The sequence below is a fragment of the Chiloscyllium punctatum genome, chromosome 2 (genome assembly GCF_047496795.1).
Source record: "Chiloscyllium punctatum isolate Juve2018m chromosome 2, sChiPun1.3, whole genome shotgun sequence".
Lineage (NCBI taxonomy): Eukaryota > Metazoa > Chordata > Chondrichthyes > Orectolobiformes > Hemiscylliidae > Chiloscyllium > Chiloscyllium punctatum.
The window spans coordinates 160,286,690-160,310,393 of record NC_092740.1 but is presented as its reverse complement, the minus strand read 5'-3'; positions in this window follow the sequence as shown (position 1 = coordinate 160,310,393).

Below are 23,704 nucleotides of genomic sequence, written 5' to 3'. Positions count from 1 at the left end.
AATGAGAATATGGAAAACAAAGTGAAAAGAAGTGAAAAACAAGAAAAGAAAAACGAGAAAAGTAGAGAAAAGAAGAGAATAGAGATACGAGAAAAGGGAAAAGTTGAAAAAAGAAGAGAAAAGAGAAAAGAAGAGAAAAGAAGAGAAAAGAGAAAAGAGAAAAGAGAAAAGAAGAGAAAAGAGAAAGGAGAAAAGAAGAGAAAAGAAGAGAATAGAAGAGAAAAGAGAAAAGAGAAAAAAGACAAAAGAATAGAAAAGAGAAAACAGAAAAGAAGAGAGAAGAAGAGAAATGAAAAAAGAAAAAAGAAGAGAAATGAAGAGAAAAGAGAAAAGTGAAAAGTAGAGGAAAGAAGGGAAAAGAGAAAAGAAGAGGTAAGAAGAGAAAAGAAGAGAAAAGAGAACGGGGTAAAGAAGAGAAAAGAAGAGAAACGAGAAAAGAGAAAAGAAGAGAAATGAAGAGAAAATAGAAAAGAGAAAACAAGAGAATAGAAGAGAAAAGAGAAAAGAGAAAAAAAGACAAAAGAATAGAAAAGAGAAAACAGAAAAGAAGAGAAAAGAAGAAAAATGAAAGAAGAGATGGAAGAGAAAAGAGAAAAGAACAAAAATGATGAGAAATGAAAAAAAGAGAAAAGAGAAAACAAGAGAAAACAAGAGAAAGAGAAAAAAGAAAGGGGTAAAGAAGAGAAAACAAGAGAAAAAAGCAAAGAATAGAAATGAAGAGAAATTAATAGAAAACAGAAAAGAGAAAAGAGAAAAGAAGAGAAAACAAGAGAAATGAGAAAAGAAGAGGTAAGAAGAGAAAATAAGAGAAAAGAGAAAGGGGTAAAGAAGAGAAAAGAAGAGAAAAGAGAAAAGAAGAGACATGAAGAGAAAAGAGAAAAGAGAAAAGAAGAGAAATGAAGAGAAAAGAAGAGAAAAGAGAAAAGAAGAGTAAAGCGAAAAGAGAAAAGAAGAGAAATGAAGAGAAAATAGAAAAGAGAAAACAAGAGAATAGAAGAGAAAAGAGAAAAAAAGACAAAAGAATAGAAAAGAGAAAACAGAAAAGAAGAGAAAAGAAGAAAAATGAAAGAAGAGATGGAAGAGAAAAGAGAAAAGAACAAAAGTGATGAGAAATGAAAAAAAGAGAAAAGAGAAAACAAGAGAAAACAAGAGAAAGAGAAAAAAGAAAGGGGTAAAGAAGAGAAAACAAGAGAAAAAAGCAAAGAATAGAAATGAAGAGAAATTAATAGAAAAGAGAAAAGAGAAAAGAAGAGAAAACAAGAGAAATGAGAAAAGAAGAGGTAAGAAGAGAAAATAAGAGAAAAAAGAAAGGGGTAAAGAAGAGAAAAGAAGAGAAAAGAGAAAAGCAGAGATATGAAGAGAAAAGAGAAAAGAAGAGAAAACAAGAGGAAAGAAAAGAAGAGTAAAGAGAAAAGAGAAAAGAAGAGAATAGAAGAAAAAAGCGAAAAAAGACAAAAGAATAGAAAAGGGAAAACAGAAAAGAAGAGAAAAGTAGAGAAATGAAAAAAGAGAAAAGAAGAGAAAAGAAGAGAAAAGGAGAAATTAGAAAAGTGAAAAGAAGAGAATAAAACGGAAAAGAGAAAAGAATAGAAAAGAAAAGAAGAGAAAAGTGAAAAGAGAAATGAGAATATGGAAAACAAAGTGAAAACAAGCGAAACAAGAAAAAAAAAACGAGAAATGTAGAGAAAAGAAGAGAATAGAGATACGAGAAAAGGGAAAAGTTGAGAAAGAAGAGAAAAGAGAAAAGAAGAGAAAAGAAGAGAAAAGAAGAGAAAAGAGAAATGAGAAGAGAAGAAAATAAGAAAGGAAAAGAAGAGAAATGAAGTAAAAATGGAAATGAGAGAATAGAGAAAAGAAGAGAAATGATGAGAAAAGAAGAAAAAAGAGAAAAGAGAAAAGAAGAGAAAACAAGAGAAAAGAGAAAAAAGAAAGGGGTAAAGAAGAGAAAACAAGAGAAAAGAGAAAAGAAGAGAAATTAAGGGAAATGAAGAGAATAGAGAAAAGAAGAGAAAAGAGAAAAGAAGAGATAAGTAGGGAAAAGAAGAGAAAAGAGAAAGTGGTAAAGAAGAGAAAAGAAGAGAAAAGAGAAAAGAGAAAAGAAGAGAAAAGAGAAAAGAGAAATGAAGAGAAACCAAGAGAAGAGAAAAGAAGAGAAATGAAGAGAAAAGAAGAGAAAAGAGAAAAGAAAAAGGGAGAGAAAAAAAGAGAAAAGAGAAAAGAATAGAAAAGAGAAAGGGGTAAAGGAGAGAGAAGAAGAGAAACGAGAAAAGTTTAGGAATGAAGGGAAAAGAGAAAATAGAAAAGGGAAACAAGAGAAAAGAAGATAAAAGAGAAAAGAAGAAAAAAGAATAGAAAAGAGAAAACAGAAAAGAAGAGAAAACAAGAGAAAAGAGAAAAGAAGAGAAATGAAGAGAAAAGAGAAAAGTAGAGGAAAGAAGGGAAAAGAGAAAAGAAGAGGTAAGAAGAGAAAAGAAGAGAAAAGAGAAAGGGGTAAAGAAGAGAAAAGAAGAGAAAAGAGAAAAGAGAAAAGAAGAGAAGCCAAGAGAAGAGAAAAGAAGAGAAATGAAGAGAAAAGAAGAGTAAAGAGAAAAGAGAAAAGAAGAGAAATGAAGAGAAAAGAAGAAAAAGAGAAAAGAAGAGTAAAGAGAAAACAGAAAAGAAGAGAAATGAAGAGAAAATAGAAAAGAGAAAACAAGAGAATAGAAGAGAAAAGAGAAAAGAGAAAAAAGACACAAGAATAGAAAAGAGAAAACAGAAAAGAAGAGAAAAGAAGAAAAATGAAAGAAGAGATGGAAGAGAAAAGAGAAAAGAACAAAAATGATGAGAAATGAAAAATAGAGAAAAGAGAAAACAAGAGAAAACAAGAGAAAGAGAAAAAAGAAAGGGGTAAAGAAGAGAAAACAAGAGAAAAAAGGAAAGAATAGAAATGAAGAGAAATTAATAGAAAACAGAAAAGAGAAAAGAGAAAAGAAGAGAAAACAAGCGAAATGAGAAAAGAAGAGGTAAGAAGAGAAAATAAGAGAAAAGAGAAAAGAAGACAAAACAATAGAAAAGACAAAACAGAAAAGAAGAGAAAACAAGAGAAAAGAGAAAAGAAGGGAAATGAAGAGAAAACAGAAAACAGAGAAGAGAAAAGAAGAGAATAGAAGAGAAAAGGAAAAAACAGACAAAAGAATAGAAAAGGGAAAACAGAAAAGAAGAGAAAAGAAGAGAAATGAAAAAAGAGAAAAGAAGAGAAAAGGAGAAATTACAAAAGCGAAAAGAAGAGAATAGAACGGAAAAGAGAAAAGAAGAGAAAAGAAAAGAAGAGAAAAGTGAAAAGAGAAATGAGAATATGGAAAACAAAGTGAAAACAAGTGAAACAAGAAGAGAAAAACGAGAAAAGTAGAGAAAAGAAGAGAATAGAGATACGAGAAAAGGGAAAAGTTGAAAAAAGAAGAGAAAAGAGAAAAGAAGAGAAAAGAAGAGAAAAGAGAAAAGAGAAAAGAGAAAAGAAGAGAAAAGAGAAAGGAGAAAAGAAGAGAAAAGAAGAGAAATGAAGAGAAAAGAGAAAATAGAAAAGAGAAACAAGAGAAAAGAAGAGAAAAGAGAAAAGAAGACAAAAGAATAGAAAAGAGAAAACAGAAAAGAAGAGAAATGAGAATATGGAAAACAAAGTGAAAAGAAGTGAAAAACAAGAAAAGAAAAACGAGAAAAGTAGAGAACAGAAGAGAATAGAGATACGAGAAAAGGGAAAAGTTGAAAAAAGAAGAGAAAAGAGAAAAGAAGAGAAAAGAAGAGAAAAGAGAAAAGAGAAAAGAGAAAAGAAGAGAAAAGAGAAAGGAGAAAAGAAGAGAAAAGAAGAGAATAGAAGAGAAAAGAGAAAAGAGAAAAAAGACAAAAGAATAGAAAAGAGAAAACAGAAAAGAAGAGAGAAGAAGAAAAATGAAAAAAGAAAAAAGAAGAGAAATGAAGAGAAAAGAGAAAAGTGAAAAGTAGAGGAAAGAAGGGAAAAGAGAAAAGAAGAGGTAAGAAGAGAAAAGAAGAGAAAAGAGAACGGGGTAAAGAAGAGAAAAGAAGAGAAACGAGAAAAGAGAAAAGAAGAGAAATGAAGAGAAAATAGAAAAGAGAAAACAAGAGAATAGAAGAGAAAAGAGAAAAGAGAAAAAAAGACAAAAGAATAGAAAAGAGAAAACAGAAAAGAAGAGAAAAGAAGAAAAATGAAAGAAGAGATGGAAGAGAAAAGAGAAAAGAACAAAAATGATGAGAAATGAAAAAAAGAGAAAAGAGAAAACAAGAGAAAACAAGAGAAAGAGAAAAAAGAAAGGGGTAAAGAAGAGAAAACAAGAGAAAAAAGCAAAGAATAGAAATGAAGAGAAATTAATAGAAAACAGAAAAGAGAAAAGAGAAAAGAAGAGAAAACAAGAGAAATGAGAAAAGAAGAGGTAAGAAGAGAAAATAAGAGAAAAGAGAAAGGGGTAAAGAAGAGAAAAGAAGAGAAAAGAGAAAAGAAGAGACATGAAGAGAAAAGAGAAAAGAGAAAAGAAGAGAAAACAAGAGAAAAGAAAAGAAGAGTAAAGAGAAAAGAGAAAAGAAGAGAATAGAAGAGAAAAGCGAAAAAAGACAAAAGAATAGAAAAGGGAAAACAGAAAAGAAGAGAAAAGTAGAGAAATGAAAAAAGAGAAAAGAAGAGAAAAGAAGAGAAAAGGAGAAATTAGAAAAGTGAAAAGAAGAGAATAGAACGGAAAAGAGAAAAGAATAGAAAAGAAAAGAAGAGAAAAGTGAAAAGAGAAATGAGAATATGGAAAACAAAGTGAAAACAAGCGAAACAAGAAAAAAAAACGAGAAATGTAGAGAAAAGAAGAGAATAGAGATACGAGAAAAGGGAGAAGTTGAGAAAGAAGAGAAAAGAGAAAAGAAGAGAAAAGAAGAGAAAAGAGAAATGAGAAGAGAAGAAAATAAGAAAGGAAAAGAAGAGAAATGAAGTAAAAATGGAAATGAGAGAAAAGAGAAAAGAAGAGAAATGATGAGAAAAGAAGAAAAAAGAGAAAAGAGAAAAGAAGAGAAAACAAGAGAAAAGAGAAAAAAGAAAGGGGTAAAGAAGAGAAAACAAGAGAAAAGAGAAAAGAAGAGAAATTAAGGGAAATGAAGAGAATAGAGAAAAGAAGAGAAAAGAGAAAAGAAGAGATAAGTAGTGAAAAGAAGAGAAAAGAGAAAGTGGTAAAGAAGAGAAAAGAAGAGAAAAGAGAAAAGAGAAAAGAAGAGAAAAGAGAAAAGAGAAATGAAGAGAAACCAAGAGAAGAGAAAAGAAGAGAAATGAAGAGAAAAGAAGAGAAAAGAGAAAAGAAAAAGGGAGAGAAAACAAGAGAAAAGAGAAAAGAACAGAAAAGAGAAAGGGGTAAAGGAGAGAGAAGAAGAGAAACGAGAAAAGTTTAGGAATGAAGGGAAAAGAGAAAATAGAAAAGGGAAACAAGAGAAAAGAAGATAAAAGAGAAAAGAAGAGAAAACAAGAGAAATGAGAAAAGAAGAGGTAAGAAGAGAAAATAAGAGAAAAGAGAAAAGAAGACAAAAGAATAGAAAAGACAAAACAGAAAAGAAGAGAAAACAAGAGAAAAGAGAAAAGAAGGGAAATGAAGAGAAAACAGAAAACAGAGAAGAGAAAAGAAGAGAATAGAAGAGAAAAGAGAAAAAAGACAAATGAATAGAAAAGGGAAAACAGAAAAGAAGAGAAATGAAAAAAGAGAAAAGAAGAGAAAAGGAGAAATTACAAAAGCGAAAAGAAGAGAATAGAACGGAAAAGAGAAAAGAAGAGAAAAGAAAAGAAGAGAAAAGTGAAAAGAGAAAAGAGAATATGGAAAACAAAGTAAAAACAAGCGAAACAAGAAAAGAAAAACGAGAAAAGTAGAGAAAAGAAGAGAATAGAGATACGAGAAAAGGGAAAAGTTGAAAAAAGAAGAGAAAAGATAAAAGAAGAGAAAAGAGAAAAGAGAAAAGAAGAGAAACCAAGAGAAGAGAAAAGAAGAGAAATGAAGAGAAAAGAAGAGAAAAGAGAAAAGAAGTGAAAACAAGAGAAAAGAAAAGAAGAGTAAAGAGAAAAGAGAAAAGAAGAGAAAAGAAGAGAATGAAGAGAAAAGAGAAAATAGAAAAGAGAAAATAGAAAAGAGACGCAAGAGAAAAGAAGAGAAAAGAGAAAAGAAGACAAAACAATAGAAAAGAGAAAACAGAAAAGAAGAGAAAACAAGAGAAAAGAGAAAAGAAGAGAAATGAAGAGAAAACAGAAAATAGAAAAGAGAAAAGAAGAGAATAGAAGAGAAAAGAGAAAACAGACAAAAGAATAGAAAAGGGAAAACAGAAAAGAAGAGAAAAGAAGAGAAATGAAAAAAGAGAAAAGAAGAGAAAATGAGAAATGTGAAAAGCGAAAAGAAGAGAATAGAACGGAAAAGAGAAAATAAGAGAAAAGAAAAGAAGAGAAAAGTGAAAAGAGAAATGAGAATATGGAAAACAAAGTGAGAAGAAGTGAAACAAGAAAAGAAAAACGAGAAAAGAAGAGAATAGAGATACGAGAAAAGGGAAAGTTGAGAAAAGAAGAGAAAAGAGAAATGAAGAGAAAAGAAGAGAAAAGAGAAAAGAGAAAAGAAGAGAAAAGGGAAAAGAAGAGAAGCCAAGAGAAGAGAAAAGAAGAGAAATGAAGAGAAAAGAAGAGTAAAGAGAAAAGAGAAAAGAAGAGAAATGAAGAGAAAAGAAGAGAAAAGAGAAAAGAAGAGTAAAGCGAAAAGAGAAAAGAAGAGAAATGAAGAGAAAATAGAAAAGAGAAAACAAGAGAATAGAAGAGAAAAGAGAAAAGAGAAAAAAAGACAAAAGAATAGAAAAGAGAAAACAGAAAAGAAGAGAAAAGAAGAAAAATGAAAGAAGAGATGGAAGAGAAAAGAGAAAAGAACAAAAATGATGAGAAATGAAAAAAAGAGAAAAGAGAAAACAAGAGAAAACAAGAGAAAGAGAAAAAAGAAAGGGGTAAAGAAGAGAAAACAAGAGAAAAAAGCAAAGAATAGAAATGAAGAGAAATTAATAGAAAACAGAAAAGAGAAAAGAGAAAAGAAGAGAAAACAAGAGAAATGAGAAAAGAAGAGGTAAGAAGAGAAAATAAGAGAAAAAAGAAAGGGGTAAAGAAGAGAAAAGAAGAGAAACGAGAAAAGAGAAAAGAGAAAAGAAGAGAATAGAAGAAAAAAGCGAAAAAAGACAAAAGAATAGAAAAGGGAAAACAGAAAAGAAGAGAAAAGTAGAGAAATGAAAAAAGAGAAAAGTAGAGAAAAGAAGAGAAAAGGAGAAATTAGAAAAGTGAAAAGAAGAGAATAGAACGGAAAAGAGAAAAGAATAGAAAAGAAAAGAAGAGAAAAGTGAAAAGAGAAATGAGAATATGGAAAACAAAGTGAAAACAAGCGAAACAAGAAAAAAAACGAGAAATGTAGAGAAAAGAAGAGAATAGAGATACGAGAAAAGGGAAAAGTTGAGAAAGAAGAGAAAAGAGAAAAGAAGAGAAAAGAAGAGAAAAGAAGAGAAAAGAGAAATGAGAAGAGAAGAAAATAAGAAAGGAAAAGAAGAGAAATGAAGTAAAAATGGAAATGAGAGAAAAGAGAAAAGAAGAGAAATGATGAGAAAAGAAGAAAAAAGAGAAAAGAGAAAAGAAGAGAAAACAAGAGAAAAGAGAAAAAAGAAAGGGGTAAAGAAGAGAAAACAAGAGAAAAGAGAAAAGAAGAGAAATTAAGGGAAATGAAGAGAATAGAGAAAAGAAGAGAAAAGAGAAAAGAAGAGATAAGTAGTGAAAAGAAGAGAAAAGAGAAAGTGGTAAAGAAGAGAAAAGAAGAGAAAAGAGAAAAGAGAAAAGAAGAGAAAAGAGAAAAGAGAAATGAAGAGAAACCAAGAGAAGAGAAAAGAAGAGAAATGAAGAGAAAAGAAGAGAAAAGAGAAAAGAAAAAGGGAGAGAAAACAAGAGAAAAGAGAAAAGAACAGAAAAGAGAAAGGGGTAAAGGAGAGAGAAGAAGAGAAACGAGAAAAGTTTAGGAATGAAGGGAAAAGAGAAAATAGAAAAGGGAAACAAGAGAAAAGAAGATAAAAGAGAAAAGAAGAGAAAACAAGAGAAATGAGAAAAGAAGAGGTAAGAAGAGAAAATAAGAGAAAAGAGAAAAGAAGACAAAAGAATAGAAAAGACAAAACAGAAAAGAAGAGAAAACAAGAGAAAAGAGAAAAGAAGGGAAATGAAGAGAAAACAGAAAACAGAGAAGAGAAAAGAAGAGAATAGAAGAGAAAAGAGAAAAAAGACAAATGAATAGAAAAGGGAAAACAGAAAAGAAGAGAAATGAAAAAAGAGAAAAGAAGAGAAAAGGAGAAATTACAAAAGCGAAAAGAAGAGAATAGAACGGAAAAGAGAAAAGAAGAGAAAAGAAAAGAAGAGAAAAGTGAAAAGAGAAATGAGAATATGGAAAACAAAGTGAAAACAAGCGAAACAAGAAAAAAAACGAGAAATGTAGAGAAAAGAAGAGAATAGAGATACGAGAAAAGGGAAAAGTTGAGAAAGAAGAGAAAAGAGAAAAGAAGAGAAAAGAAGAGAAAAGAAGAGAAAAGAGAAATGAGAAGAGAAGAAAATAAGAAAGGAAAAGAAGAGAAATGAAGTAAAAATGGAAATGAGAGAAAAGAGAAAAGAAGAGAAATGATGAGAAAAGAAGAAAAAAGAGAAAAGAGAAAAGAAGAGAAAACAAGAGAAAAGAGAAAAAAGAAAGGGGTAAAGAAGAGAAAACAAGAGAAAAGAGAAAAGAAGAGAAATTAAGGGAAATGAAGAGAATAGAGAAAAGAAGAGAAAAGAGAAAAGAAGAGATAAGTAGTGAAAAGAAGAGAAAAGAGAAAGTGGTAAAGAAGAGAAAAGAAGAGAAAAGAGAAAAGAGAAAAGAAGAGAAAAGAGAAAAGAGAAATGAAGAGAAACCAAGAGAAGAGAAAAGAAGAGAAATGAAGAGAAAAGAAGAGAAAAGAGAAAAGAAAAAGGGAGAGAAAACAAGAGAAAAGAGAAAAGAACAGAAAAGAGAAAGGGGTAAAGGAGAGAGAAGAAGAGAAACGAGAAAAGTTTAGGAATGAAGGGAAAAGAGAAAATAGAAAAGGGAAACAAGAGAAAAGAAGATAAAAGAGAAAAGAAGAGAAAACAAGAGAAATGAGAAAAGAAGAGGTAAGAAGAGAAAATAAGAGAAAAGAGAAAAGAAGACAAAAGAATAGAAAAGACAAAACAGAAAAGAAGAGAAAACAAGAGAAAAGAGAAAAGAAGGGAAATGAAGAGAAAACAGAAAACAGAGAAGAGAAAAGAAGAGAATAGAAGAGAAAAGAGAAAAAAGACAAATGAATAGAAAAGGGAAAACAGAAAAGAAGAGAAATGAAAAAAGAGAAAAGAAGAGAAAAGGAGAAATTACAAAAGCGAAAAGAAGAGAATAGAACGGAAAAGAGAAAAGAAGAGAAAAGAAAAGAAGAGAAAAGTGAAAAGAGAAAAGAGAATATGGAAAACAAAGTAAAAACAAGCGAAACAAGAAAAGAAAAACGAGAAAAGTAGAGAAAAGAAGAGAATAGAGATACGAGAAAAGGGAAAAGTTGAAAAAAGAAGAGAAAAGATAAAAGAAGAGAAAAGAGAAAAGAGAAAAGAAGAGAAACCAAGAGAAGAGAAAAGAAGAGAAATGAAGAGAAAAGAAGAGAAAAGAGAAAAGAAGTGAAAACAAGAGAAAAGAAAAGAAGAGTAAAGAGAAAAGAGAAAAGAAGAGAAAAGAAGAGAATGAAGAGAAAAGAGAAAATAGAAAAGAGAAAATAGAAAAGAGACACAAGAGAAAAGAAGAGAAAAGAGAAAAGAAGACAAAACAATAGAAAAGAGAAAACAGAAAAGAAGAGAAAACAAGAGAAAAGAGAAAAGAAGAGAAATGAAGAGAAAACAGAAAATAGAAAAGAGAAAAGAAGAGAATAGAAGAGAAAAGAGAAAACAGACAAAAGAATAGAAAAGGGAAAACAGAAAAGAAGAGAAAAGAAGAGAAATGAAAAAAGAGAAAAGAAGAGAAAATGAGAAATGTGAAAAGCGAAAAGAAGAGAATAGAACCGAAAAGAGAAAATAAGAGAAAAGAAAAGAAGAGAAAAGTGAAAAGAGAAATGAGAATATGGAAAACAAAGTGAGAAGAAGTGAAACAAGAAAAGAAAAACGAGAAAAGAAGAGAATAGAGATACGAGAAAAGGGAATGTTGAGAAAAGAAGAGAAAAGAGAAATGAAGAGAAAAGAAGAGAAAAGAGAAAAGAGAAAAGAAGAGAAAAGGGAAAAGAAGAGAAGCCAAGAGAAGAGAAAAGAAGAGAAATGAAGAGAAAAGAAGAGTAAAGAGAAAAGAGAAAAGAAGAGAAATGAAGAGAAAAGAAGAGAAAAGAGAAAAGAAGAGTAAAGCGAAAAGAGAAAAGAAGAGAAATGAAGAGAAAATAGAAAAGAGAAAACAAGAGAATAGAAGAGAAAAGAGAAAAGAGAAAAAAAGACAAAAGAATAGAAAAGAGAAAACAGAAAAGAAGAGAAAAGAAGAAAAATGAAAGAAGAGATGGAAGAGAAAAGAGAAAAGAACAAAAATGATGAGAAATGAAAAAAAGAGAAAAGAGAAAACAAGAGAAAACAAGAGAAAGAGAAAAAAGAAAGGGGTAAAGAAGAGAAAACAAGAGAAAAAAGCAAAGAATAGAAATGAAGAGAAATTAATAGAAAACAGAAAAGAGAAAAGAGAAAAGAAGAGAAAACAAGAGAAATGAGAAAAGAAGAGGTAAGAAGAGAAAATAAGAGAAAAAAGAAAGGGGTAAAGAAGAGAAAAGAAGAGAAACGAGAAAAGAGAAAAGAGAAAAGAAGAGAATAGAAGAAAAAAGCGAAAAAAGACAAAAGAATAGAAAAGGGAAAACAGAAAAGAAGAGAAAAGTAGAGAAATGAAAAAAGAGAAAAGAAGAGAAAAGGAGAAATTAGAAAAGTGAAAAGAAGAGAATAGAACGGAAAAGAGAAAAGAATAGAAAAGAAAAGAAGAGAAAAGTGAAAAGAGAAATGAGAATATGGAAAACAAAGTGAAAACAAGCGAAACAAGAAAAAAAACGAGAAATGTAGAGAAAAGAAGAGAATAGAGATACGAGAAAAGGGAAAAGTTGAGAAAGAAGAGAAAAGAGAAAAGAAGAGAAAAGAAGAGAAAAGAGAAATGAGAAGAGAAGAAAATAAGAAAGGAAAAGAAGAGAAATGAAGTAAAAATGGAAATGAGAGAAAAGAGAAAAGAAGAGAAATGATGAGAAAAGAAGAAAAAAGAGAAAAGAGAAAAGAAGAGAAAACAAGAGAAAAGAGAAAAAAGAAAGGGGTAAAGAAGAGAAAACAAGAGAAAAGAGAAAAGAAGAGAAATTAAGGGAAATGAAGAGAATAGAGAAAAGAAGAGAAAAGAGAAAAGAAGAGATAAGTAGGGAAAAGAAGAGAAAAGAGAAAGTGGTAAAGAAGAGAAAAGAAGAGAAAAGAGAAAAGAGAAAAGAAGAGAAAAGAGAAAAGAGAAATGAAGAGAAACCAAGAGAAGAGAAAAGAAGAGAAATGAAGAGAAAAGAAGAGAAAAGAGAAAAGAAAAAGGGAGAGAAAAAAAGAGAAAAGAGAAAAGAATAGAAAAGAGAAAGGGGTAAAGGAGAGAGAAGAAGAGAAACGAGAAAAGTTTAGGAATGAAGGGAAAAGAGAAAATAGAAAAGGGAAACAAGAGAAAAGAAGATAAAAGAGAAAAGAAGAAAAAAGAATAGAAAAGAGAAAACAGAAAAGAAGAGAAAACAAGAGAAAAGAGAAAAGAAGAGAAATGAAGAGAAAAGAGAAAAGTAGAGGAAAGAAGGGAAAAGAGAAAAGAAGAGGTAAGAAGAGAAAAGAAGAGAAAAGAGAAAGGGGTAAAGAAGAGAAAAGAAGAGAAAAGAGAAAAGAGAAAAGAAGAGAAGCCAAGAGAAGAGAAAAGAAGAGAAATGAAGAGAAAAGAAGAGTAAAGAGAAAAGAGAAAAGAAGAGAAATGAAGAGAAAAGAAGAAAAAGAGAAAAGAAGAGTAAAGAGAAAACAGAAAAGAAGAGAAATGAAGAGAAAATAGAAAAGAGAAAACAAGAGAATAGAAGAGAAAAGAGAAAAGAGAAAAAAGACACAAGAATAGAAAAGAGAAAACAGAAAAGAAGAGAAAAGAAGAAAAATGAAAGAAGAGATGGAAGAGAAAAGAGAAAAGAACAAAAATGATGAGAAATGAAAAAAAGAGAAAAGAGAAAACAAGAGAAAACAAGAGAAAGAGAAAAAAGAAAGGGGTAAAGAAGAGAAAACAAGAGAAAAAAGGAAAGAATAGAAATGAAGAGAAATTAATAGAAAACAGAAAAGAGAAAAGAGAAAAGAAGAGAAAACAAGCGAAATGAGAAAAGAAGAGGTAAGAAGAGAAAATAAGAGAAAAAAGAAAAGAAGACAAAACAATAGAAAAGACAAAACAGAAAAGAAGAGAAAACAAGAGAAAAGAGAAAAGAAGGGAAATGAAGAGAAAACAGAAAACAGAGAAGAGAAAAGAAGAGAATAGAAGAGAAAAGGAAAAAACAGACAAAAGAATAGAAAAGGGAAAACAGAAAAGAAGAGAAAAGAAGAGAAATGAAAAAAGAGAAAAGAAGAGAAAAGGAGAAATTACAAAAGCGAAAAGAAGAGAATAGAACGGAAAAGAGAAAAGAAGAGAAAAGAAAAGAAGAGAAAAGTGAAAAGAGAAATGAGAATATGGAAAACAAAGTGAAAACAAGCGAAACAAGAAGAGAAAAACGAGAAAAGTAGAGAAAAGAAGAGAATAGAGATACGAGAAAAGCGAAAAGTTGAAAAAAGAAGAGAAAAGAGAAAAGAAGAGAAAAGAAGAGAAAAGAGAAAAGAGAAAAGAGAAAAGAAGAGAAAAGAGAAAGGAGAAAAGAAGAGAAAAGAAGAGAAATGAAGAGAAAAGAGAAAATAGAAAAGAGAAACAAGAGAAAAGAAGAGAAAAGAGAAAAGAAGACAAAAGAATAGAAAAGAGAAAACAGAAAAGAAGAGAAATGAGAATATGGAAAACAAAGTGAAAAGAAGTGAAAAACAAGAAAAGAAAAACGAGAAAAGTAGAGAAAAGAAGAGAATAGAGATACGAGAAAAGGGAAAAGTTGAAAAAAGAAGAGAAAAGAGAAAAGAAGAGAAAAGAAGAGAAAAGAGAAAAGAGAAAAGAGAAAAGAAGAGAAAAGAGAAAGGAGAAAAGAAGAGAAAAGAAGAGAATAGAAGAGAAAAGAGAAAAGAGAAAAAAGACAAAAGAATAGAAAAGAGAAAACAGAAAAGAAGAGAGAAGAAGAGAAATGAAAAAAGAAAAAAGAAGAGAAATGAAGAGAAAAGAGAAAAGTGAAAAGTAGAGGAAAGAAGGGAAAAGAGAAAAGAAGAGGTAAGAAGAGAAAAGAAGAGAAAAGAGAACGGGGTAAAGAAGAGAAAAGAAGAGAAACGAGAAAAGAGAAAAGAAGAGAAATGAAGAGAAAATAGAAAAGAGAAAACAAGAGAATAGAAGAGAAAAGAGAAAAGAGAAAAAAAGACAAAAGAATAGAAAAGAGAAAACAGAAAAGAAGAGAAAAGAAGAAAAATGAAAGAAGAGATGGAAGAGAAAAGAGAAAAGAACAAAAATGATGAGAAATGAAAAAAAGAGAAAAGAGAAAACAAGAGAAAACAAGAGAAAGAGAAAAAAGAAAGGGGTAAAGAAGAGAAAACAAGAGAAAAAAGCAAAGAATAGAAATGAAGAGAAATTAATAGAAAACAGAAAAGAGAAAAGAGAAAAGAAGAGAAAAGAGAAAGGAGAAAAGAAGAGAAAAGAAGAGAAATGAAGAGAAAAGAGAAAATAGAAAAGAGAAACAAGAGAAAAGAAGAGAAAAGAGAAAAGAAGACAAAAGAATAGAAAAGAGAAAACAGAAAAGAAGAGAAATGAGAATATGGAAAACAAAGTGAAAAGAAGTGAAAAACAAGAAAAGAAAAACGAGAAAAGTAGAGAAAAGAAGAGAATAGAGATACGAGAAAAGGGAAAAGTTGAAAAAAGAAGAGAAAAGAGAAAAGAAGAGAAAAGAAGAGAAAAGAGAAAAGAGAAAAGAGAAAAGAAGAGAAAAGAGAAAGGAGAAAAGAAGAGAAAAGAAGAGAATAGAAGAGAAAAGAGAAAAGAGAAAAAAGACAAAAGAATAGAAAAGAGAAAACAGAAAAGAAGAGAGAAGAAGAGAAATGAAAAAAGAAAAAAGAAGAGAAATGAAGAGAAAAGAGAAAAGTGAAAAGTAGAGGAAAGAAGGGAAAAGAGAAAAGAAGAGGTAAGAAGAGAAAAGAAGAGAAAAGAGAACGGGGTAAAGAAGAGAAAAGAAGAGAAACGAGAAAAGAGAAAAGAAGAGAAATGAAGAGAAAATAGAAAAGAGAAAACAAGAGAATAGAAGAGAAAAGAGAAAAGAGAAAAAAAGACAAAAGAATAGAAAAGAGAAAACAGAAAAGAAGAGAAAAGAAGAAAAATGAAAGAAGAGATGGAAGAGAAAAGAGAAAAGAACAAAAATGATGAGAAATGAAAAAAAGAGAAAAGAGAAAACAAGAGAAAACAAGAGAAAGAGAAAAAAGAAAGGGGTAAAGAAGAGAAAACAAGAGAAAAAAGCAAAGAATAGAAATGAAGAGAAATTAATAGAAAACAGAAAAGAGAAAAGAGAAAAGAAGAGAAAACAAGAGAAATGAGAAAAGAAGAGGTAAGAAGAGAAAATAAGAGAAAAGAGAAAGGGGTAAAGAAGAGAAAAGAAGAGAAAAGAGAAAAGAAGAGACATGAAGAGAAAAGAGAAAAGAGAAAAGAAGAGAAAACAAGAGAAAAGAAAAGAAGAGTAAAGAGAAAAGAGAAAAGAAGAGAATAGAAGAGAAAAGCGAAAAAAGACAAAAGAATAGAAAAGGGAAAACAGAAAAGAAGAGAAAAGTAGAGAAATGAAAAAAGAGAAAAGAAGAGAAAAGAAGAGAAAAGGAGAAATTAGAAAAGTGAAAAGAAGAGAATAGAACGGAAAAGAGAAAAGAATAGAAAAGAAAAGAAGAGAAAAGTGAAAAGAGAAATGAGAATATGGAAAACAAAGTGAAAACAAGCGAAACAAGAAAAAAAAACGAGAAATGTAGAGAAAAGAAGAGAATAGAGATACGAGAAAAGGGAGAAGTTGAGAAAGAAGAGAAAAGAGAAAAGAAGAGAAAAGAAGAGAAAAGAGAAATGAGAAGAGAAGAAAATAAGAAAGGAAAAGAAGAGAAATGAAGTAAAAATGGAAATGAGAGAAAAGAGAAAAGAAGAGAAATGATGAGAAAAGAAGAAAAAAGAGAAAAGAGAAAAGAAGAGAAAACAAGAGAAAAGAGAAAAAAGAAAGGGGTAAAGAAGAGAAAACAAGAGAAAAGAGAAAAGAAGAGAAATTAAGGGAAATGAAGAGAATAGAGAAAAGAAGAGAAAAGAGAAAAGAAGAGATAAGTAGTGAAAAGAAGAGAAAAGAGAAAGTGGTAAAGAAGAGAAAAGAAGAGAAAAGAGAAAAGAGAAAAGAAGAGAAAAGAGAAAAGAGAAATGAAGAGAAACCAAGAGAAGAGAAAAGAAGAGAAATGAAGAGAAAAGAAGAGAAAAGAGAAAAGAAAAAGGGAGAGAAAACAAGAGAAAAGAGAAAAGAACAGAAAAGAGAAAGGGGTAAAGGAGAGAGAAGAAGAGAAACGAGAAAAGTTTAGGAATGAAGGGAAAAGAGAAAATAGAAAAGGGAAACAAGAGAAAAGAAGATAAAAGAGAAAAGAAGAGAAAACAAGAGAAATGAGAAAAGAAGAGGTAAGAAGAGAAAATAAGAGAAAAGAGAAAAGAAGACAAAAGAATAGAAAAGACAAAACAGAAAAGAAGAGAAAACAAGAGAAAAGAGAAAAGAAGGGAAATGAAGAGAAAACAGAAAACAGAGAAGAGAAAAGAAGAGAATAGAAGAGAAAAGAGAAAAAAGACAAATGAATAGAAAAGGGAAAACAGAAAAGAAGAGAAATGAAAAAAGAGAAAAGAAGAGAAAAGGAGAAATTACAAAAGCGAAAAGAAGAGAATAGAACGGAAAAGAGAAAAGAAGAGAAAAGAAAAGAAGAGAAAAGTGAAAAGAGAAAAGAGAATATGGAAAACAAAGTAAAAACAAGCGAAACAAGAAAAGAAAAACGAGAAAAGTAGAGAAAAGAAGAGAATAGAGATACGAGAAAAGGGAAACGTTGAAAAAAGAAGAGAAAAGATAAAAGAAGAGAAAAGAGAAAAGAGAAAAGAAGAGAAACCAAGAGAAGAGAAAAGAAGAGAAATGAAGAGAAAAGAAGAGAAAAGAGAAAAGAAGTGAAAACAAGAGAAAAGAAAAGAAGAGTAAAGAGAAAAGAGAAAAGAAGAGAAAAGAAGAGAATGAAGAGAAAAGAGAAAATAGAAAAGAGAAAATAGAAAAGAGACACAAGAGAAAAGAAGAGAAAAGAGAAAAGAAGACAAAACAATAGAAAAGAGAAAACAGAAAAGAAGAGAAAACAAGAGAAAAGAGAAAAGAAGAGAAATGAAGAGAAAACAGAAAATAGAAAAGAGAAAAGAAGAGAATAGAAGAGAAAAGAGAAAACAGACAAAAGAATAGAAAAGGGAAAACAGAAAAGAAGAGAAAAGAAGAGAAATGAAAAAAGAGAAAAGAAGAGAAAATGAGAAATGTGAAAAGCGAAAAGAAGAGAATAGAACGGAAAAGAGAAAATAAGAGAAAAGAAAAGAAGAGAAAAGTGAAAAGAGAAATGAGAATATGGAAAACAAAGTGAGAAGAAGTGAAACAAGAAAAGAAAAACGAGAAAAGAAGAGAATAGAGATACGAGAAAAGGGAAAGTTGAGAAAAGAAGAGAAAAGAGAAATGAAGAGAAAAGAAGAGAAAAGAGAAAAGAGAAAAGAAGAGAAAAGGGAAAAGAAGAGAAGCCAAGAGAAGAGAAAAGAAGAGAAATGAAGAGAAAAGAAGAGTAAAGAGAAAAGAGAAAAGAAGAGAAATGAAGAGAAAAGAAGAGAAAAGAGAAAAGAAGAGTAAAGCGAAAAGAGAAAAGAAGAGAAATGAAGAGAAAATAGAAAAGAGAAAACAAGAGAATAGAAGAGAAAAGAGAAAAGAGAAAAAAAGACAAAAGAATAGAAAAGAGAAAACAGAAAAGAAGAGAAAAGAAGAAAAATGAAAGAAGAGATGGAAGAGAAAAGAGAAAAGAACAAAAATGATGAGAAATGAAAAAAAGAGAAAAGAGAAAACAAGAGAAAACAAGAGAAAGAGAAAAAAAAGGGGTAAAGAAGAGAAAACAAGAGAAAAAAGCAAAGAATAGAAATGAAGAGAAATTAATAGAAAACAGAAAAGAGAAAAGAGAAAAGAAGAGAAAACAAGAGAAATGAGAAAAGAAGAGGTAAGAAGAGAAAAGAGAAAAGAAGAGAAAACAAGAGAAAAGAAAAGAAGAGTAAAGAGAAAAGAGAAAAGAAGAGAATAGAAGAAAAAAGCGAAAAAAGACAAAAGAATAGAAAAGGGAAAACAGAAAAGAAGAGAAAAGTAGAGAAATGAAAAAAGAGAAAAGAAGAGAAAAGAAGAGAAAAGGAGAAATTAGAAAAGTGAAAAGAAGAGAATAGAACGGAAAAGAGAAAAGAATAGAAAAGAAAAGAAGAGAAAAGTGAAAAGAGAAATGAGAATATGGAAAACAAAGTGAAAACAAGCGAAACAAGAAAAAAAACGAGAAATGTAGAGAAAAGAAGAGAATAGAGATACGAGAAAAGGGAAAAGTTGAGAAAGAAGAGAAAAGAGAAAAGAAGAGAAAAGAAGAGAAAAGAAGAGAAAAGAGAAATGAGAAGAGAAGAAAATTAGAAAGGAAAAGAAGAGAAATGAAGTAAAAATGGAAATGAGAGAAAAGAGAAAAGAAGAGAAATGATGAGAAAAGAAGAAAAAAGAGAAAAGAGAAAAGAAGAGAAAACAAGAGAAAAGAGAAAAAAGAAAGGGGTAAAGAAGAGAAAACAAGAGAAAAGAGAAAAGAAGAGAAATTAAGGGAAATGAAGAGAATAGAGAAAAGAAGAGAAAAGAGAAAAGAAGAGATAAGTAGTGAAAAGAAGAGAAAAGAGAAAGTGGTAAAGAAGAGAAAAGAAGAGAAAAGAGAAAAGAGAAAAGAAGAGAAAAGAGAAAAGAGAAATGAAGAGAAACCAAGAGAAGAGAAAAGAAGAGAAATGAAGAGAAAAGAAGAGAAAAGAGAAAAGAAAAAGGGAGAGAAAAAAAGAGAAAAGAGAAAAGAATAGAAAAGAGAAAGGGGTAAAGGAGAGAGAAGAAGAGAAACGAGAAAAGTTTAGGAATGAAGGGAAAAGAGAAAATAGAAAAGGGAAACAAGAGAAAAGAAGATAAAAGAGAAAAGAAGAAAAAAGAATAGTAAAGAGAAAACAGAAAAGAAGAGAAAACAAGAGAAAAGAGAAAAGAAGAGAAATGAAGAGAAAAGAGAAAAGTAGAGGAAAGAAGGGAAAAGAGAAAACAAGAGGTAAGAAGAGAAAAGAAGAGAAAAGAGAAAGGGGTAAAGAAGAGAAAAGAAGAGAAAAGAGAAAAGAGAAAAGAAGAGAAGCCAAGAGAAGAGAAAAGAAGAGAAATGAAGAGAAAAGAAGAGTAAAGAGAAAAGAGAAAAGAAGAGAAATGAAGAGAAAAGAAGAAAAAGAGAAAAGAAGAGTAAAGAGAAAAGAGAAAAGAAGAGAAATGAAGAGAAAATGGAAAAGAGAAAACAAGAGAATAGAAGAGAAAAGAGAAAAGAGAAAAAAGACACAAGAATAGAAAAGAGAAAACAGAAAAGAAGAGAAAAGAAGAAAAATGAAAGAAGAGATGGAAGAGAAAAGAGAAAAGAACAAAAATGATGAGAAATGAAAAAAAGAGAAAAGAGAAAACAAGAGAAAACAAGAGAAAGAGAAAAAAGAAAGGGGTAAAGAAGAGAAAACAAGAGAAAAAAGGAAAGAATAGAAATGAAGAGAAATTAATAGAAAACAGAAAAGAGAAAAGAGAAAAGAAGAGAAAACAAGCGAAATGAGAAAAGAAGAGGTAAGAAGAGAAAATAAGAGAAAAGAGAAAAGAAGACAAAACAATAGAAAAGACAAAACAGAAAAGAAGAGAAAACAAGAGAAAAGAGAAAAGAAGGGAAATGAAGAGAAAACAGAAAACAGAGAAGAGAAAAGAAGAGAATAGAAGAGAAAAGGAAAAAACAGACAAAAGAATAGAAAAGGGAAAACAGAAAAGAAGAGAAAAGAAGAGAAATGAAAAAAGAGAAAAGAAGAGAAAAGGAGAAATTACAAAAGCGAAAAGAAGAGAATAGAACGGAAAAGAGAAAAGAAGAGAAAAGAAAAGAAGAGAAAAGTGAAAAGAGAAATGAGAATATGGAAAACAAAGTGAAAACAAGCGAAACAAGAAGAGAAAAACGAGAAAAGTAGAGAAAAGAAGAGAATAGAGATACGAGAAAAGGGAAAAGTTGAAAAAAGAAGAGAAAAGAGAAAAGAAGAGAAAAGAAGAGAAAAGAGAAAAGAGAAAAGAGAAAAGAAGAGAAAAGAGAAAGGAGAAAAGAAGAGAAAAGAAGAGAAATGAAGAGAAGAGAAAATAGAAAAGAGAAACAAGAGAAAAGAAGAGAAAAGAGAAAAGAAGACAAAAGAATAGAAAAGAGAAAACAGAAAAGAAGAGAAATGAGAATATGGAAAACAAAGTGAAAAGAAGTGAAAAACAAGAAAAGAAAAACGAGAAAAGTAGAGAAAAGAAGAGAATAGAGATACGAGAAAAGGGAAAAGTTCAGAAAAGAAGAGAAAAGAGAAATGAAGAGAAAACAAGAGAAAAGAGAAAACATGAGAATAGAAGAGAAAAGAGAAAAGAGAAAAAAGACAAAAGAATAGAAAAGAGAAAACAGAAAAGAAGAGAGAAGAAGAGAAATGAAAAAAGAAAAAAGAAGAGAAATGAAGAGGAAAGAGAAAAGTGAAAAGTAGAGGAAAGAAGGGAAAAGAGAAAAGAAGAGGTACGAAGAGAAAAGAAGAGAAAAGAGAACGGGGTAAAGAAGAGAAAAGAAGAGAAAAGAGAAAAGAAGAGAAACCAAGAGAAGAGAAAAGAAGAGAAATGAAGAGAAAAGAAGAGAAAAGAGAAAAGAAAAAGGGAGAGAAAACAAGAGAAAAGAGAAAAGAACAGAAAAGAGAAAGGGGTAAAGGAGAGAGAAGAAGAGAAACGAGAAAAGTTTAGGAATGAAGGGAAAAGAGAAAATAGAAAAGGGAAACAAGAGAAAAGAAGATAAAAGAGAAAAGAAGAGAAAACAAGAGAAATGAGAAAAGAAGAGGTAAGAAGAGAAAATAAGAGAAAAGAGAAAAGAAGACAAAAGAATAGAAAAGACAAAACAGAAAAGAAGAGAAAACAAGAGAAAAGAGAAAAGAAGGGAAATGAAGAGAAAACAGAAAACAGAGAAGAGAAAAGAAGAGAATAGAAGAGAAAAGAGAAAAAAGACAAATGAATAGAAAAGGGAAAACAGAAAAGAAGAGAAATGAAAAAAGAGAAAAGAAGAGAAAAGGAGAAATTAGAAAAGCGAAAAGAAGAGAATAGAACGGAAAAGAGAAAAGAAGAGAAAAGAAAAGAAGAGAAAAGTGAAAAGAGAAAAGAGAACATGGAAAACAAAGTGAAAACAAGCGAAACAAGAAAAGAAAAACGAGAAAAGTAGAGAAAAGAAGAGAATAGAGATACGAGAAAAGGGAAAAGTTGAAAAAAGAAGAGAAAAGATAAAAGAAGAGAAAAGAGAAAAGAGAAAAGAAGAGAAACCAAGAGAAGAGAAAAGAAGAGAAATGAAGAGAAAAGAAGAGAAAAGAGAAAAGAAGTGAAAACAAGAGAAAAGAAAAGAAGAGTAAAGAGAAAAGAGAAAAGAAGAGAAAAGAAGAGAAATGAAGAGAAAAGAGAAAATAGAAAAGAGACACAAGAGAAAAGAAGAGAAAAGAGAAAAGAAGACAAAAGAATAGAAAAGAGAAAACAGAAAAGAAGAGAAAACAAGAGAAAAGAGAAAAGAAGAAAAATGAAGAGAAAACAGAAAATAGAAAAGAGAAAAGAAGAGAATAGAAGAGAAAAGAGAAAACAGACAAAAGAATAGAAAAGGGAAAACAGAAAAGAAGAGAAAAGAAGAGAAATGAAAAAAGAGAAAAGAAGAGAAAATGAGAAATGTGAAAAGCGAAAAGAAGAGAATAGAACGGAAAAGAGAAAATAAGAGAAAAGAAAAGAAGAGAAAAGTGAAAAGAGAAATGAGAATATGGAAAACAAAGTGAGAAGAAGTGAAACAAGAAAAGAAAAACGAGAAAAGAAGAGAATAGAGATACGAGAAAAGGGAAAGTTGAGAAAAGAAGAGAAAAGAGAAATGAAGAGAAAAGAAGAGAAAAGAGAAAAGAGAAAAGAAGAGAAAAGGGAAGAGAAGAGAAGCCAAGAGAAGAGAAAAGAAGAGAAATGAAGAGAAAAGAAGAGTAAAGAGAAAAGAGAAAAGAAGAGAAATGAAGAGAAAAGAAGAGAAAAGAGAAAAGAAGAGTAAAGCGAAAAGAGAAAAGAAGAGAAATGAAGAGAAAATAGAAAAGAGAAAACAAGAGAATAGAAGAGAAAAGAGAAAAGAGAAAAAAAGACAAAAGAATAGAAAAGAGAAAACAGAAAAGAAGAGAAAAGAAGAAAAATGAAAGAAGAGATGGAAGAGAAAAGAGAAAAGAACAAAAATGATGAGAAATGAAAAAAAGAGAAAAGAGAAAACAAGAGAAAACAAGAGAAAGAGAAAAAAGAAAGGGGTAAAGAAGAGAAAACAAGAGAAAAAAGCAAAGAATAGAAATGAAGAGAAATTAATAGAAAACAGAAAAGAGAAAAGAGAAAAGAAGAGAAAACAAGAGAAATGAGAAAAGAAGAGGTAAGAAGAGAAAATAAGAGAAAAGAGAAAGGGGTAAAGAAGAGAAAAGAAGAGAAAAGAGAAAAGCAGAGATATGAAGAGAAAAGAGAAAAGAAGAGAATAGAAGAGAAAAGCGAAAAAAGACAAAAGAATAGAAAAGGGAAAACAGAAAAGAAGAGAAAAGTAGAGAAATGAAAAAAGAGAAAAGAAGAGAAAAGGAGAAATTAGAAAAGTGAAAAGAAGAGAATAGAACGGAAAAGAGAAAAGAATAGAAAAGAAAAGAAGAGAAAAGTGAAAAGAGAAATGAGAATATGGAAAACAAAGTGAAAACAAGCGAAACAAGAAAAAAAACGAGAAATGTAGAGAAAAGAAGAGAATAGAGATACGAGAAAAGGGAAAAGTTGAGAAAGAAGAGAAAAGAGAAAAGAAGAGAAAAGAAGAGAAAAGAGAAATGAGAAGAGAAGAAAATAAGAAAGGAAAAGAAGAGAAATGAAGTAAAAATGGAAATGAGAGAAAAGAGAAAAGAAGAGAAATGATGAGAAAAGAAGAAAAAAGAGAAAAGAGAAAAGAAGAGAAAACAAGAGAAAAGAGAAAAAAGAAAGGGGTAAAGAAGAGAAAACAAGAGAAAAGAGAAAAGAAGAGAAATTAAGGGAAATGAAGAGAATAGAGAAAAGAAGAGAAAAGAGAAAAGAAGAGATCAGTAGTGAAAAGAAGAGAAAAGAGAAAGTGGTAAAGAAGAGAAAAGAAGAGAAAAGAGAAAAGAGAAAAGAAGAGAAAAGAGAAAAGAGAAATGAAGAGAAACCAAGAGAAGAGAAAAGAAGAGAAATGAAGAGAAAAGAAGAGAAAAGAGAAAAGAAAAAGGGAGAGAAAAAAATAGAAAAGAGAAAAGAATAGAAAAGAGAAAGGGGTAAAGGAGAGAGAAGAAGAGAAACGAGAAAAGTTTAGGAATGAAGGGAAAAGAGAAAATAGAAAAGGGAAACAAGAGAAAAGAAGATAAAAGAGAAAAGAAGAAAAAAGAATAGAAAAGAGAAAACAGAAAAGAAGAGAAAACAAGAGAAAAGAGAAAAGAAGAGAAATGAAGAGAAAAGAGAAAAGTAGAGGAAAGAAGGGAAAAGAGAAAAGAAGAGGTAAGAAGAGAAAAGAAGAGAAAAGAGAAAGGGGTAAAGAAGAGAAAAGAAGAGAAAAGAGAAAAGAGAAAAGAAGAGAAGCCAAGAGAAGAGAAAAGAAGAGAAATGAAGAGAAAAGAAGAGTAAAGAGAAAAGAGAAAAGAAGAGAAATGAAGAGAAAAGAAGAAAAAGAGAAAAGAAGAGTAAAGAGAAAACAGAAAAGAAGAGAAATGAAGAGAAAATAGAAAAGAGAAAACAAGAGAATAGAAGAGAAAAGAGAAAAGAGAAAAAAGACAAAAGAATAGAAAAGAGAAAACAGAAAAGAAGAGAAAAGAAGAAAAATGAAAGAAGAGATGGAAGAGAAAAGAGAAAAGAACAAAAATGATGAGAAATGAAAAAAAGAGAAAAGAGAAAACAAGAGAAAACAAGAGAAAGAGAAAAAAGAAAGGGGTAAAGAAGAGAAAACAAGAGAAAAAAGGAAAGAATAGAAATGAAGAGAAATTAATAGAAAACAGAAAAGAGAAAAGAGAAAAGAAGAGAAAACAAGCGAAATGAGAAAAGAAGAGGTAAGAAGAGAAAATAAGAGAAAAGAGAAAAGACGACAAAACAATAGAAAAGACAAAACAGAAAAGAAGAGAAAACAAGAGAAAAGAGAAAAGAAGGGAAATGAAGGGAAAACAGAAAACAGAGAAGA